This window comes from Salvelinus namaycush, chromosome 4 (assembly GCF_016432855.1).
Source record: "Salvelinus namaycush isolate Seneca chromosome 4, SaNama_1.0, whole genome shotgun sequence".
In the NCBI taxonomy this organism is placed as follows: domain Eukaryota; kingdom Metazoa; phylum Chordata; class Actinopteri; order Salmoniformes; family Salmonidae; genus Salvelinus; species Salvelinus namaycush.
Window position 1 is genome coordinate 53,039,262 of NC_052310.1, and position 15,510 is coordinate 53,054,771.

A 15,510-nucleotide genomic window follows, 5' to 3' on the forward strand; every position below is an offset into this window, starting at 1 on the left:
CCTACTTTTACTCCACTACATCCCGAAAGAAGGGGAACCGTGGTATATTGGTTATTTACTACAAACCCTGAGGTGCCTTAGTGCTATTATAAACTGGTTACCAATGCAATTAGAGCAGTAAAAATAAATGGTTTGTCATACTGGTGGTATATGGTCTGATATACCACGGCTTTCAGCCAATCAGCATTCAGGACTCGAACCACCCAGTTTTTAAGGAGCTATACAGAGCCCTCCTCTTTGTTACAAAATACGGGAGGCGCACAGCGACGCGGTAGGGAGCTCAAACCCGCCCGCCCTGCGGCAGGTTGAGTCAACATGCGCATCACTAATGCTATCAATATATCAATATACTGCCTCTTGTGGACTCTAAACACAATTGTGTCCGTAATATGTACAGTACCAGTCAAAACGTTTGACACGCCTACTCATTCCAGGGTTTTTCTTTATTTTTACTATTTTCTACATTGTAGAATAATAGTGAAGACATCAAAACGATGAAATAACACATATTTGTATTTATTATAGATCCATCCCCATTAGCTGCTGGTCTTCCTGGAATCATGAGGTAACCAAAAAAAGTGTTAAGCAAATCAAAATATATTCCATGTGTTATTTGTCTTCACTATTATTTTACAATGTGGAAAATAATAAAAAAAACTTTTAAAAAATTGAATGAGTAGGTGTGTCCAAACTTTTGACTGGTACTAAACTTCTCTCACTGTCAACTGCGTTAATTTTCAGCAAACTTAACATGTGTAAATATTTGTATGAACATAACAAGATTCAACAACTGAGACATAAACTGAACAAGTTCCACAGACATGTGACTAACAGAAATGGAATAATGTGTCCCTGAACAAAGGGGGGGTCAAAATCAAAAGTTACAGTCAGTATCTGGTATGGCCACCAGCTGCATTAAGTACTGCAGTGCATCTCCTCCTCATAGACTGCACCAGATGTGCCAGTTCTTGCTGTGAGATGTTACCCCACTCTTCCAACAAGGCACCTGCAAGTTCCCAGACATTTCTGCGAGGAATGACCCTAGCCCTCACCCTCCGATCCAACAGGTCCCAGTATAATGCTAATTTCTTCGACGATGAACGCAAATCCGACCATCACCCCTGTGAGACAAAACCGCGACTCGTCAGTGAAGAGCACTTTTTGCCAGTTCTGTCTGGTCCAGCGACGGTGGGTTTGTGCCCATAGGCGACGTTGTTGCTTGTGATGTCTAGTGAGGACTTGCCTTACAACAGGCCTACAAGCCCTCAGTCCAGCCTCTCTCAGCCTATTGCGGACAGTCTGAGCACTGATGGAGGGATTGTGCGTTCCTGGTGTAACTCGGGCAGTTGTTGTTGCCATCCTATACCTGTCCCGCAGGTGTGATGTTCGGATGTACCGATCCTGTGCAGGTGTTGTTACACGTGGTCTGCCACTGCGAGGACGATCAGCTGTCCGTCCTGTCTCCCTGTAGCACTGTCTTAGGCGTCTCACAGTACGGACATTGCAATTTATTGCCCTGGCCATATATGCAGTCCTCATGCCTCCTTGCAGCATACCAAAGGCACGTTCACTCAGATGAGCAGGGACCCTGGGCATCTTTCTTTTGGTGTTTTTCCAGAGTCAGTAGAAAGGCCTCTTTAGTGTCCTAAGTTTTCATAACTGTGACCTTAATTGCCTACCATCTGTAAGCTGTTAGTGTCTTAACGACCGTTCCACAGGTGCATGTTCATTAATTGTTTATGGTTCATTGAACAAGCATGGGAAACAGTATTTAAACACTTTACAATGAAGATCTGTGAAGTTATTTAGATTTTTACGAATTATCTTTGAAAGACAGGGTCCTGAAAAAGGGACGTTTCTTTTTTTTGCTGAGTTCATATATATATATATATATATATATATATATATATATATATATATATACATTGGCAAGAAAAAGTATGTGAACCCTTTGGAATTACCTGGATTTCTGCATAAATTGGTCATAAAGTTTGATCTGATCTTCATCTAAGTCACAACAATAGACAAACACAGTCTGCTTAAACTAATAACACACTAAAAATTATACGTTTTCATGTCTTTATTGAACACACCTTGTAAACATTCACAGTGTAGGGTGGAAAAAATATGTGAACCTTTGGATTTAATAACTGGTTGACCCTCCTTTGGCAGCAATAAACTCAACCAAACATTTTCTGAATTTGCGGATCAGACCTGCACAATGGTCAGGAGGAATTTTGGACCTTTCATCTTTACAAAACTGTTTCAGTTTAGAAATATTCTTGAGATGTTTGGTGTGAACCGCTCTCGAGGTCATGCCACAGCATTTGAAATCGGGTTGAGGTCAGGACTCTGACTGGGCCACTCTAGAAGGCGTATTTTCTTCTGTTGAAGCCATTCTGTTGTTGATTTACTTCTGTGTTTTGGGTCGTTGTCCTGTTGCATCAGCCAACTTCTGTTGAGCTTCAATTGGCGGACAGATAGCCTTACATTCTCCTGCAAAATGTCTTGATAAACTTGGGAATACATTTTTCCACCGATGATAGCAAGCTGTCCAGGCCCTGAGGCAGCAAAGCAGCCCCAAACCATGATGCTCCCTTCACCATACTTTACAGCTGGGATGAGGTTTTGATGTTGGTGTGCTGTGCCTTTTTTTCTCCACACATAGTGTTGTGTGTTCCTTCCAAACAACTCAACTTTTGTTTAATCTGTCCACAGAATATGGGCGGCAGGGTAGCCTAGTGGTTAGAGCGTTGGGCTAGTAACCGAGAGGTTGCAAGTTCGAATCCCCGAGCTGATAAGTTACAAAGCTGTTGTTCTGCCCCTGAGCAAGGCAGTTAACCTACTGTTCCTAGGCTGTCATTGAAAATAAGAATTTGTTCTTAACTGACTTGCCTAGTTAAATAAATGTAAAGAAATAAATATGTTACCAGAAGTGCTGTGGAACATCCATGTTCTCTTTTGCGAACTTCAGACATGCAGCAATGTCTTTTTTGGACAGCAGTGGCATCTTCCGTGGTGTCCTCCCATGAACACCATTCTTGTTTAGTGTTTTATGTATCGTAGACTCGTCAACAGAGATGTGAGCATGTTACAGAGATTTCTGTAAGTGTTTAGCTTAACCTCATTGAGCATTCTGCACTGTGCTCTTGCAGTCATCTTTGCAGGACGGCCCCTCCTAGGGACGATAGCAACAGCGCTGAACTTTCTCCATTTATAGACAATTTGTCTTACCGTGGACTGATGAACATCAAGGCTTTTAGAGATACTTTTGTAAACCTTTCCAGTTTTATGCAAGTCAACAATTCTTAATCTTAGGTCTTCTGAGATCTCTTTTGTTCGAGGCCTAGGGATTCACATACTTTTTCCAACCTACACTGTGAACGTTTAAACAATGTATTCAATATAGACAAGAAAAATACAACAATTTGTTTTTTATTAGTATAAGCACACTGTGTCTATTGTTGTGACTAAGATGAAGATCAGATAAAATGTTATGACTAATTTATGCAGAAAACCAGGTAATTCCAAAGGGTTCACATACATTTTCTTGCCACTGTATATGCACTACCGTTCAAAAGTTTGGGGTCACTTGGAAATGTCCTTGTTTTTGAAAGAAAAGCAAATTTTTTTGTCCATTAAAATAACATCAAATTGATCAGAAATACAGTGGAGACATTGTTAATGTTGTAAATTACTATTGTAGCTGGAAACGTCAGATTTTCTATGGAATATCTACATAGGCGTACAAAGGCACATTGTGTTAGCTAATCCAAGTTGATAATTTTAGAAGGCTAATTGATCATTAGAAAATCCTTTTGCAATTATGTTAGCACAGCTGAAAACTGTTATTCTGATTAAAGAAGCAATAAAACTGGTTGAGTATCTGGAGCAATGGTTGCTGATAATGGGCCTCTGTATGCCTATGTAGATATTCAATAAAAAATCAGCCGTTTCCAGCTACAATAGTCATTTACAACATTAACAATGTCTACACTGTATTTCTGATCAATTTGATGTTATTTTCATGGACAACAAAATAGCTTTTCTTTCAAAAACAAGGACATTTCTAAGTGATCCCAAACTTCACTTAAAAAAAACAATTGAATCCATTTGAGAATAAGTCTGTAATGTGAAAGAAGTCAAGGGGTCTGAATACATTCTGAAGGCGCTGTATGTGTATATGTATTTTCCCCAAAATATATGTGACATTGGAAATGATGCAGACAATTACATTGATGGAGGCTTCAATCTATCTGCAATATTAAAGCTGATCTACCCCCTAAAAAATGTATTATAATAATTGTGCTGACTGGTTTGCTTCTTATAAGGAATTTGATGTAGGGTATAGCATTTGCTTTTGACAATTGAATTTTATTTGTTTATTTTGGTTAGCTTTAATTTTAGATACCTCATTTCTAATATAGGCTAATGTCTATGTCAATAGTAGAGTCTCCTAAAAAATACAAATTATTTAGACTCTACACAGTGATAGCTTTAGTTATTTAAGTTTCCAAATGCCTTTCTCGCATTCATAAATATCAGATGTGGAGGTGATTCTCAAATGAGAAGTTGCAGAGGAGACTGGGTCGTTCAAACCAGGCCACACAGAAATTAAGTCTCGGTTTGGTTGAATACTGCTTCAGGCTTAGCAGAGCATTTTTTAGAGGCAGAGGAGAGAATGAAATGAGTGCACTGTAGGCTACAAGTGTGGGATCTTAATTTGATCACTCTTTTGTTGCTGACACGCGGTTATATTAACAGTATTGCACTCTTCATGTAGTCTAATTTTGGCCAGCTAATAGCACAACCACCGCAGTATGTAGGTGTTCCTTCTGTATATACACCCAGAGAAGACTTGAAAGCTGAAGTTGTCTCTAAATTTACCATATTTTTTTACTTACTATTGATTCTAGCAGCAGTGGCAGGTGGGGTTTGTGGTGAGGGGGAGAGAGAAATAAACCCTTTTGTATTCTTCAGAGAAGAGTAGACCAAGGATTGCTAGTACCCGCAGTGCACTTGAGAGAAACTGCTAGATCTACTTACATCACTGTCCTCTGCTCACACTGCTCTCTAGACAATTTGAGGAGAAAATTAGGTCAGAGAGGATGAGGTGGGAACTTGAGAGCTCTGTAGACCTACCATAGACCTACCATAGAGGGACTAAGGAAATCACATAATCTACTGAAAAATGTGTATACTGTATATAGCCCATGGAGCTGACTGGATTCTGTATCGGTTTATCTTTGTCTAGCCATTATGGTTAGTAGTAGTACACATTGAAGTGCTTTAAAAACCAATACAACTCTTTGGTTGAGAGGTGCATTCTGCTATTTACCTCACTTCATATAATCTGCTTCCTGCTATCACTATTTGGATAAGAGCAGTAAACATCTAGTAACGTTGATTGAGGAAATGGTCTCCTTGTGGAACAGAACAAACACAATAAAACAGGAGCTGGCCCTCAAGATTGTTCAGGTCTTCACCTAATTTTGCTTCAGTTGTTTAAAAGTCAACAAAGTCATGGCATGTCAAAATAAATAAAATGTGTGGAATGATGGCTATTGTTAAAAAAAAAATATATATATATATGTTTGTTAAGTTTGAATTAAAACAACAATACAATAGAAAAACAATACGAATGGCCGCTCCCATCCGTGGATGCTCTGCTCAGTGGGTGAGCTCGGGCTACCCGCCCAGTGATGCCAGCAGCGTGAAGCCCCTGGCCAAAGTGATTTTCCAAGGGCGGGAAGGACCAAGCCTTGCCCGACGCCCGGGCGGACATGGAAGCAAGGGCACCCATAACCACCAGGACCAGCACACACACCGCTCACAGCGTGAAACCAAAACACAAAACATAAATAACTAAACGCAAAACATACAATAATCACAGCCCCACCCTCACCCCTGATTGGAGGACCTCAAACATTTGTTTGCAAAGCTGTCATCAAGTGTGCAAAGCTGTCATCAAGGCAAAAGGTGGCTATTTGAAGAATCTCAAATATAAAATATATTTTGATTTGTTTAACACTTTTTTGGTTACTACATGATTCCATATGTGTTATTTCATAGTTTTGATGTCTTCACTATTATTCTACAATGTAGAAAATAGTAAAAATAAAGATAAACCCTTGAATGAGTAGGTGTTCTAAAACTTTTGACTTGTAGTGTATATGTAGGCTATGTATTTATCCCAACACTCATGAATTCTAACCTTCAGACAGCCACAGATAAATACCATCTTTCCCAGTAAATCATCATTCTAATATTTCCTCTTGCAATACATCCCTCCATTCTACCATGGTGTCTCGCTAAGGACTTGAATCTTCCCATCTGCAACATTTCTGACGAAAATGCCCTGAAAATAAACATTTTACCCAAGATCACAATATTTCCAGTTGACTGACTATGGTCCTTCAAATCCCCCAACAATACAGTTTGCAGGTCCTGATGTGATGACATAACAACCATTCTTGGACCTGACTCCCAAAAAAAGCAACCGATGGACAGCAGCCTACCAAAAGAGAGGCTCTATTTATTCTGTTTCCACGTGGCAGAGTCTGCACCGGTCTGACTGTTTAATGCCCCACATACTGAGCGTTCTTTTTGTAGCGATCATTTCATATAATAGCTTATATTGAAAAGAACAAATTGATCCATCAATTGTTGTTTTGTTTATCAGTTCATAGACCAAATGCCATGGTATTGGGACATCGAAAATCTGTTCCCAACTATGTTGAATTTTATGCGGCATAGTTGTGGCTATTGTTCGTGTTCACGCTCGATTTCTTCTCTTGTGGAAAAAAACAGGGGCAAGGACAAACCTCCGTCATAAATTCATTCTGAATAGGAGAGGTGACACAGAAGGGCATGCTAAATGTGATGATCAGTCACTGTACAGTAAGTGGTTGGTGTGGAGGTCCATAATGTAATGAATAGGTGTGAGTGTTTTGCAAAATGTGAGACATATGCATTATAATCCTTCAACACTGACACAATAAAAAGAACAAGCACAAGATAACCCTCTATTTGATTAATTGGAGCTAGTCAGACTTCCACAAACTTGCTTTCGTAGCCTAATTTGTCAGATAGTGTGTTTGTATTGGCAGGGCTTGAACATGGCTCTCTCTCCAGGTTTCATGGGAGTTATATAAATGAGTTCATTAAAAGTTGGGCAGAGGGTTATTAGGAAGTGAATATTTCTCCTTAAAGCTGTACCAACCCATTCACTTAGCTACAGTAGTCCTCTTTGACACTAGGGCCCAGCTTGACCCTGTTCATACAAAGTCTGCATTGCCACACACACTGTAACGCTGCGTGCACACATGATGCATCACTACGTTGGCGTACGGTACATTTTGCGTAATCATCGCAATCCTTGTGCCGCATTACAACAAAAAGGATCACGCTACACATTAGCACCTTCTGCAGTGGCTTATCTACTTTGTTTCTGATACCGCATTGCAAAGCAACGCACAAGTTGGAAAAATCCAACACCTGCGACATACTGCACACACCGCAACCTGGCAGATGAGTCTCAGCTGTGCGGATTGCCTCTGAAATGAATGAACTTCTGCCGAAACGCATACAGTTTACCGCAGTTGTAGTGCACAGGCTTAAGACCTACAGTATGTGACAAGGTCATGACCAGACCTCACTGGTTTGTGATGCTGGACTGGCGAGGTATGACTGTCCGCCGGATGGCTCAAGGTGGGATTCACAGCTGCCCTCAAATAACCCCTCACAGTGCTATAAAAGATTTACTCAACCCAAGATAAAGACTGCGGTCGGGTATCCGGGCAGGTGGCACTGGACCAACACACACTCTCAGGATACAGTAAACACACACACGTGATAAACACACACATATGCCTACGCACACCCAAAGGCCAGGACAACTGAGCCTATCCCAGGATTAAATGTGGCATTTTGGTTCTCCTGAAGGACTTCTTCCATGTGTAACATGCTCCTCTGCAGTTATAAAATGTCATGTGTGGTTTTTAGGTACAGAGAACTAGAGCTAGCTGTCAGCTTACAGGAGAGCCATCAAGCCTTGCACATGAGGCTAGAATCACAATGGATTGGTTACTGGGAATCTACTGTATGAAGAGACAAGGATCTCTTTGTGTATCTCTGGGCTCAACGGCACCTGTTTACGTAGATAGGTCTGGCTCCCCTATAAAACTGGGCCACATAGAGCTGAAGGACATCTGTGCTAATTTTGACTTCCTCATTGGAGTCCCTCTCTGTGCTCTAGTGAAGTCTGTGTAAGTTCATAGCTAATATCTTCCTCCTAAATCCTTATTTATATCGCTCATAATACTTTAAGTGCTGACCATAAGACCCAGTGATGATAAAAACATGCATACAGCCTTAATATGCTAATGAGTCTTTGACCTGCACTGCGTTCCAAGGAGAAATTATGAGTGGGTCAGTGGCTAAATAAAGACAATCAGGGAACTAGAAAAGGCCTCAGCAGAGAGAGGCTCAGGCTCTAATCTGTTCTACTTCTATTCTTAGAGTGTCGCAGCAGGCTAGAGAAATATGAGAGACCCACACAGGGACAGCAACAGGCGCTGTTAATTTAGAGGGTCACTAGAGAGACCAGCACCCCCCAACGGGTTACTGGGTACCAGGGGTGATTTTAATAATTAAAAAATAATAATAAAATAAAATGAGTGTGCAGCAAAACTACCCAGCGAACAACATTTTTGTAATGTAAAACATAATGTTCCCCTAATGTTTGAGGGTCCAGTTTTTTGTTAGTTAGGTGGAACATTCTATCTATGTTAGCAAAAACCTTCTGAGAACATTTGTAGCATGTTTTGGTGGTAAAGTTAGGAGAACATTCCCTTAATGTCAAACATAAATTATCTACAACGTGGTTACCATTTTCTAAGAATATACAACATTAATGTTCTAAACACGTTTAAGGGACGTTGCAAGAACATGAGGTTGGTGGCACCATAATTGGGGGGGACAGGCTTGTGGTAACAGCTGGAGCGGAATCAGTGGAATGGTATCAAATACATCAGTTTTCTGGGGGTTAGGAGCGCATTACATCAACGTCACATCAAACATACTCAGAACATGGTTGCCATGTTCTCAGAATATAAGATATTAATGTTTCTGACATGTTTCATGGGGTGTTGCAAGACCATTCATGTGTCCAGTTTTCTGAGGGTTAGGAGAATATTCCATCAACATCCAGCTAAACATACACAGAACATGGTTGCCATGTTTTCACAATATAAGATATTAATGTTCTAGACACGTTTCATAAAAACATTTCTTTGTATCAGTCCTAAATAAATATTCTTTCCCCCAAACAATTACATCTTGCCAAGGCCATGATTGGTGAACTACTGATCCATTCACAGCTCTTTGTCTGTTGGCAAGATTAGGAATATTCACACACAGTGTTTTTAACTTGACATATTTGACACATGATTACATTCTGCAAGTTCATTTATACAATCACTATTCTTCAACATGTCCTCATCTGGGATTTGAACTCATATTCTCCTTGTTCACGCTACTCAGATTTTCCTGCTACGCCACCATGTCTGTGTCAGTTACCAGTTAATTTGACTTCTCTCTCATCATTGATTTGATTGTCTTATTTAAACAATTTAAGGGCTTTCTGTATAGTTGTCTACTTTTGGTGGGGCATATTAACCCGTTTTAATGATACTTTTGAATCACTATCATCAATAAGAGTTTTTCTTGTGTACTTTTAACAGAGCTGATATTTACTTCAAAGTGCATTCATCTTATTGCTTACACCTATCAAGTTGTTTCAGGTCTACACAAGTGCCTAGGGAGGAGGGGTTAGGGTTTCTTCTAGACAGTACCTAACTATACTGGCCCAATAAGCACATGCCCTAAAGATAGCTCTTTTTAGGACAGTGGTTAGGGTGTTGGTCATTGGTGCTGGTGGCCTGGGTTTGAGACCTGCTAGGGGAGTCACCCTACTCTCACATTCTTAGCAATATATGTTTATATCATTATTTGGCAACAGTTACAACACACCTATCTGATCTAGAAAGATGGAGATCAGCAGTGGCATGCATTCATGGATGCCAAAGGTAGCCAGGCTTCCCCAAAAAATGCACCAATACATTTTTTTTCTTCTTTTGTCTCTCTGTGTTTCATAATTTTCCTACAATTTACAAGAGATTGAATGCATCTCACAGGAGAAAGCATCCGGGCGAGTAAAACAGCGCCTCTCTGTCTTTCTATGTGTAAGCCATCTATTTGATGCCGTCAGGTCCAAACGAGTATGACCAAACAAGTTGCCAATCAGCGTTGAGCTCAACTGTGAATAGTCCTGGCACACCAAAAACAATTGTCAAGGGAAGCCAGCTTGGATTTGGCATCACTCCTATCAAATCCCATTGAGAGCATACATCATTGACAGATAAACTTGAATTGTTGCATCTCTGTTGTTGTCCTCCAGTGGCTAGCTAGCCAGCTAGCTAAAATTGTCCCTTTCCTAAATCAAATCAAATCCAATTTTATTTGTCACATATATGTGTTTAGCAGATTATATTGTGGGTGTAGCGAAAAGCTTGTGTTTCTAGCTCTAACAGTGCAGTAATTTCTAAGAAGTAATATCTAACAATTTCACAACAATACACACAATACACACAAATCTAAAGTAAAGGAATGAAATTAAGAAAAATAAATATTGGGGCGAGCAATGTCAGAGTGGCATAGACTAAGATACTGTAGAATAGGATAGAATACAGTATATATATATATATATATATATATATGACATGTGTAATGCAAAATATGTAAACATTATTAAAGTGGCCAGTGATGATTTCAAGTCTATCTATATAGGGCAGCAGCCTCTAATGTGCTAGTGATGGCTATTTAACAGTCTGATGGCCTTGAGATAGAAGCTGTTTTTCAGTCTCAGCTTTGATGCACCTGTACTGACCTCACCTTCTGGATGATAGTTGGGTGAACAGGCTGTAGCTCGGGTGGTTGATGTCCTTGATGAGCTTTTTGCTCTTCCTGTGACATCTGGTGCTGTATGTGTCCTGGAGGGCAGGTAGTTTGCCCCCGGTGATGCGTTGGGCAGACCACACCACCCTCTGGAGATCCCTGCGGTTGCGGGCGGTGTGGTTGCTGTACCAGACAGTGATACAGCCTGATAGGATGCTCTCAATTGTGCATCTGTAAAAGTTTGTGAGAGTTTTAGGTGACAAGTCACATTTCTTTAGCATCCTGAGGTTGAAGTGGCGCTGTTGACCCTTCTTCACCACACTGTCTGTGTGGATGGACCATTTCAGTTTGTCAGTGATGTGTACACCGAGGAACTTGAAGCTTTCCACCTTCTCCACTGCGGTCCTGTTGATGTGGATAGGGGGGGTGCTCCCTCTGCTGTTTGCTGAAATCCACGATCAGCTCCTTTGTTTTGTTGACGTTGGATGAGAGGTTATTTTCCTGGAACCACACTCCCAAGGCCCGCACCTCCTCCCTGTAGGCTGTCTCATCATTGTTGGTAATCAGGCCTACTACTGTTGTGTCGTCTGCAAACTTGATGATTGAGTTGGAGGCGTGCTTGGCCACGCAGTCATGGGTGAACAGGGAGTACAGGAGATGGCTGAGCATGCGTCCTTGTGGGGCCCCAGTGGAGGTGTTGTTTCCTACCTTCACCACCTGGGGGCGGCCCATCAGGAAGTCCAGGACCCAGTTACACAGGATGGGGTTCAGACCCAGGGTCATGGATGGAGACAGGGATTTGGACTTGTGGTTTTACTTAATTCTCGGGACTGGGCAATGATTATAACAGCGATTCTGATCCAACCATTAATTCATACATTGTTGTTCCCCTGGCCTGAGAGGATGGAAGTTCAATATATAGCTAGATGTAGAAGGCTAATGTTAACTAGCTAACGTTGCCCATGAATGGAAGTTAGACTAGCGAGCAAGCATTTTAGCCAGGTAGCCTTGGACAATAAAAAATAAAACCGTGTACTCTATGACAGAGGGATAGACCGTTTCGTCAACATGAAAGAGAGGAGGATGGCATTGGCGTTTCTCTACAAGTAGGGTGAGTCACCATGTTTCTCTACTTGCGCACACACACACACACACACACACACACACACACACACACACACACACACACACACACACACACACACACACACACACACACACACACACACACACACACACACACACACACACACACACACACACACACACACACGCACACAGAACCATGGACAGCCACATCATATTTAACTTACAGCGGGGAGAACAAATATTTGATACACTGCCGATTTTGCAGGTTTTCCTACTTACAAAGCATGTAGAGGTCTGTCATTTTTATCATCACTTCAACTGTGAGAGACGGAATCTAAACAAAAATCCAGAAAATCACATTGTATGATTTTTAAGTAATTAATTTGCATTTTATTGCATGACATAAGTATTTGATCACCTACCAACCAGTAAGAATTCCGGCTCTCACAGACCTGTTAGTTTTTCTTTAAGAAGCACTCCTGTTCTCCACTCATTACCTGTATTAACTGCACCTGTTTGAACTCGTTACCTGTATAAAAGACACCTGTCCACACACTCAATTAAACAGACTCCAACCTCTCCACAATGGCCAAGACCAGAGAGCTGTGTAAGGACATCAGGGATAAAATTGTAGACCTGCACAAGGCTGGGATGGGCTACAGGACAATAGGCAAGCAGCTTGGTGAGAAGGCAACAACTGTTGGTGCAATTATTAGAAAATGGAAGAAGTTCAAGATGACGATTCGCAAGGAGATTCCTGCAAAAATAGTATTTGAAGATAGACCCTCGGTCTGGGGCTCCATGCAAGATCTCACCTCGTGGGGCATCAATGATCATGAGGAAGGTGAGGGATCAGCCCAGAACTACACGACAGGACCTGGTCAATGACCTGAAGAGAGCTGGGACCACAGTCTCAAAGAAAACCATTAGTAACACACTACGCCGTCATGGATTAAAATCCTGCAGCGCACGCAAGGTCCCCCTGCTCAAGCCAGCGCATGTCCAGGCCCGTCTGAAGTTTGCCAATGACCATCTGGATGATCCAGAGGAGGAATGGGAGAAGGTCATGTGGTCTGATGAGACAAAAATAGAGCTTTTTGGTCTAAACTCCACTCGCCGTGTTTGGAGGAAGAAGAAGGATGAGTACAACCCAAGAACACCATCCCAACCGTGAAGCATGGAGGTGGAAACATCATTCTTTGGGGATGCTTTTCCGCAAAGGGGACAGGACGACTGCACCGTATTGAGGGGAGGATGGATGGGGCCATGTATCGCGAGATCTTGTCCAACAACCTCCTTCCCTCAGTAAGAGCATTGAAGATGGGTCGTGGCTGGGTCTTCCAGCATGACAACAACCCGAAACACACAGCCAGGGCAACTAAGGAGTGGCTCCGTAAGAAGCATCTCAAGGTCCTGGAGTGGCCTAGCCAGTCTCCAGACCTGAACCCAATTGAAAATCTTTGGAGGGAGCTGAAAGTCCGTATTGCCCAGCGACAGCCCCAAAACCTGAAGGATCTGGAGAAGGTCTGTATGGAGGAGTGGGCCAAAATCTCTGCTGCAGTGTGTGCAAACCTGGTCAAGAACTACAGGAAACGTATGATCTCTGTAATTGCAAACAAAGGTTTCTGTACCAAATATTAAGTTCTGCTTTTCTGATGTATCAAATACTTATGTCATGCAATAAAATGCAAATTAATTACTTAAAAATCATACAATGTTATTTTCTGGATTTTTGTTTAGATTCCGTCTCTCACAGTTGAAGTGTACCTATGATAAAAATGACAGACCTCTACATGCTTTGTAAGTAGGAAAACCTGCAAAATCGGCAGTGTATCAAATACTTTTTCTCCCCACTGTATGTGGATTGGACTAAATAGTTTTTGGTATCTTTTAGTTGTCACTGTAATAGACTAGGTGATTTGATGATGTTGAAATGTTGAAATGGTGCTGGAATAGTGGAGGCAGATCCTGTTTTCTATTGCGACTTGCGGTAACTCTCTGTGGTTCAGAATCAATAGTTGTTTAGTGGTCCGAAAATGTCAGAAACATTAACTTGCTTGACCATGCTGTAGGTCATGTAACTGTCTGTTACTGTACATGCAATATGCCTTGTGGACTCCATTGGACAGAGGTTGCTATCCGGTTTTGTGATTAAACAAAGGTGTGTTTGAATTTATTCTGCCACTGTGTCTTATTGTTTCGGCCTTTAGGACTATATATCACGGTCGCAAGTCATTTGAATTAACAGGTTATAGAGCAAGCAATGCAATTATCCATTTCCAAGTGATTTTACCCACGCACCGCTCCTGGGAATCAGTATTATTTCAGATAGCTGAGCATCTAAAAGAGAACTCTCTATCGTCTTTTTGAAATCCACATCACATATACCATCTAGAACAAACACATCTATGATAAGGAATGACATCCGCTCTCATCATAGTGTTGCTTCTGACAGAAACATACCCAGAATATGGTTGCCATATTCTCAGAATATCAGAAATGTATTTAATTTACACAATAGCATGTCTGAACTTGTCTGAACTTTCTCACATTTGCCATTAAAGCAATGATGATGCCAGTTATGCCAAAATAATACAGTTAGTTTTTCAAGTAACCAGTGTATTACTTTCAGAAACATATCTCTACATGCGAGATATATATACATTATTTATTAAAGCCTTGTCTCATGCTAACGAAATTCGTGCTGTAGTCTAACTCATTTCCAATAGGCTATCAAGCTAAAAAAAATCTAAGAAAGATGGCAGCTGTATTACTGTCCCGTGCTCCCTCACCGGGCTGTTCGTTTATGGCGCACGCCTGCCACCAGCGTTGCGTGCATTTGCGCATAATGACACTCACCTGGACTCCATCACCTCCTTGATTACCTGCCCTTTATATGTCACTCCCTTTGGTTTCTTCCCCTGTCGTCATTGTTTCTGTTTCTTGTCGGTGCGCTGTTTGTGTTTCTTGTGTTGTTTATTTATTAATTAAATGTATTCACTCCCTGAACTTGCATCCCGACTCTCAACGTACAACGTTACAATTACCTCTCTTAACCTTCTCCTTGTGTAAATGCTCCCATTATTTTGAGTTAATCGAGGAGAAAGAGAACAACATTTTAGTCAAATGCAAACTCCGCAAAGACAGCGTTGATTTCTTCGTCCAGAAACACATCAAACCTGATCAAGCTTCTGGAGGTTGTGCACAAAAGACACAAAGCTGGTAGCCAAAGTTCCATAAATGTGTGAAAGAGGAGAAATCTATAAACAAAGAAGCATAAATAATATTTCAAATGTCTAATGAAATTTCCATATAAACAATCAAAATGTCTGATAAATGCAATTCAAAACATCAATAATGACATTAACATATACTAAACAAAAATATAAACGCAACATGAAACAATTTCCAAGATTTTACTGAGTTACAGTTCATAGAAGGAAATCAATCAATTGAAATACATTC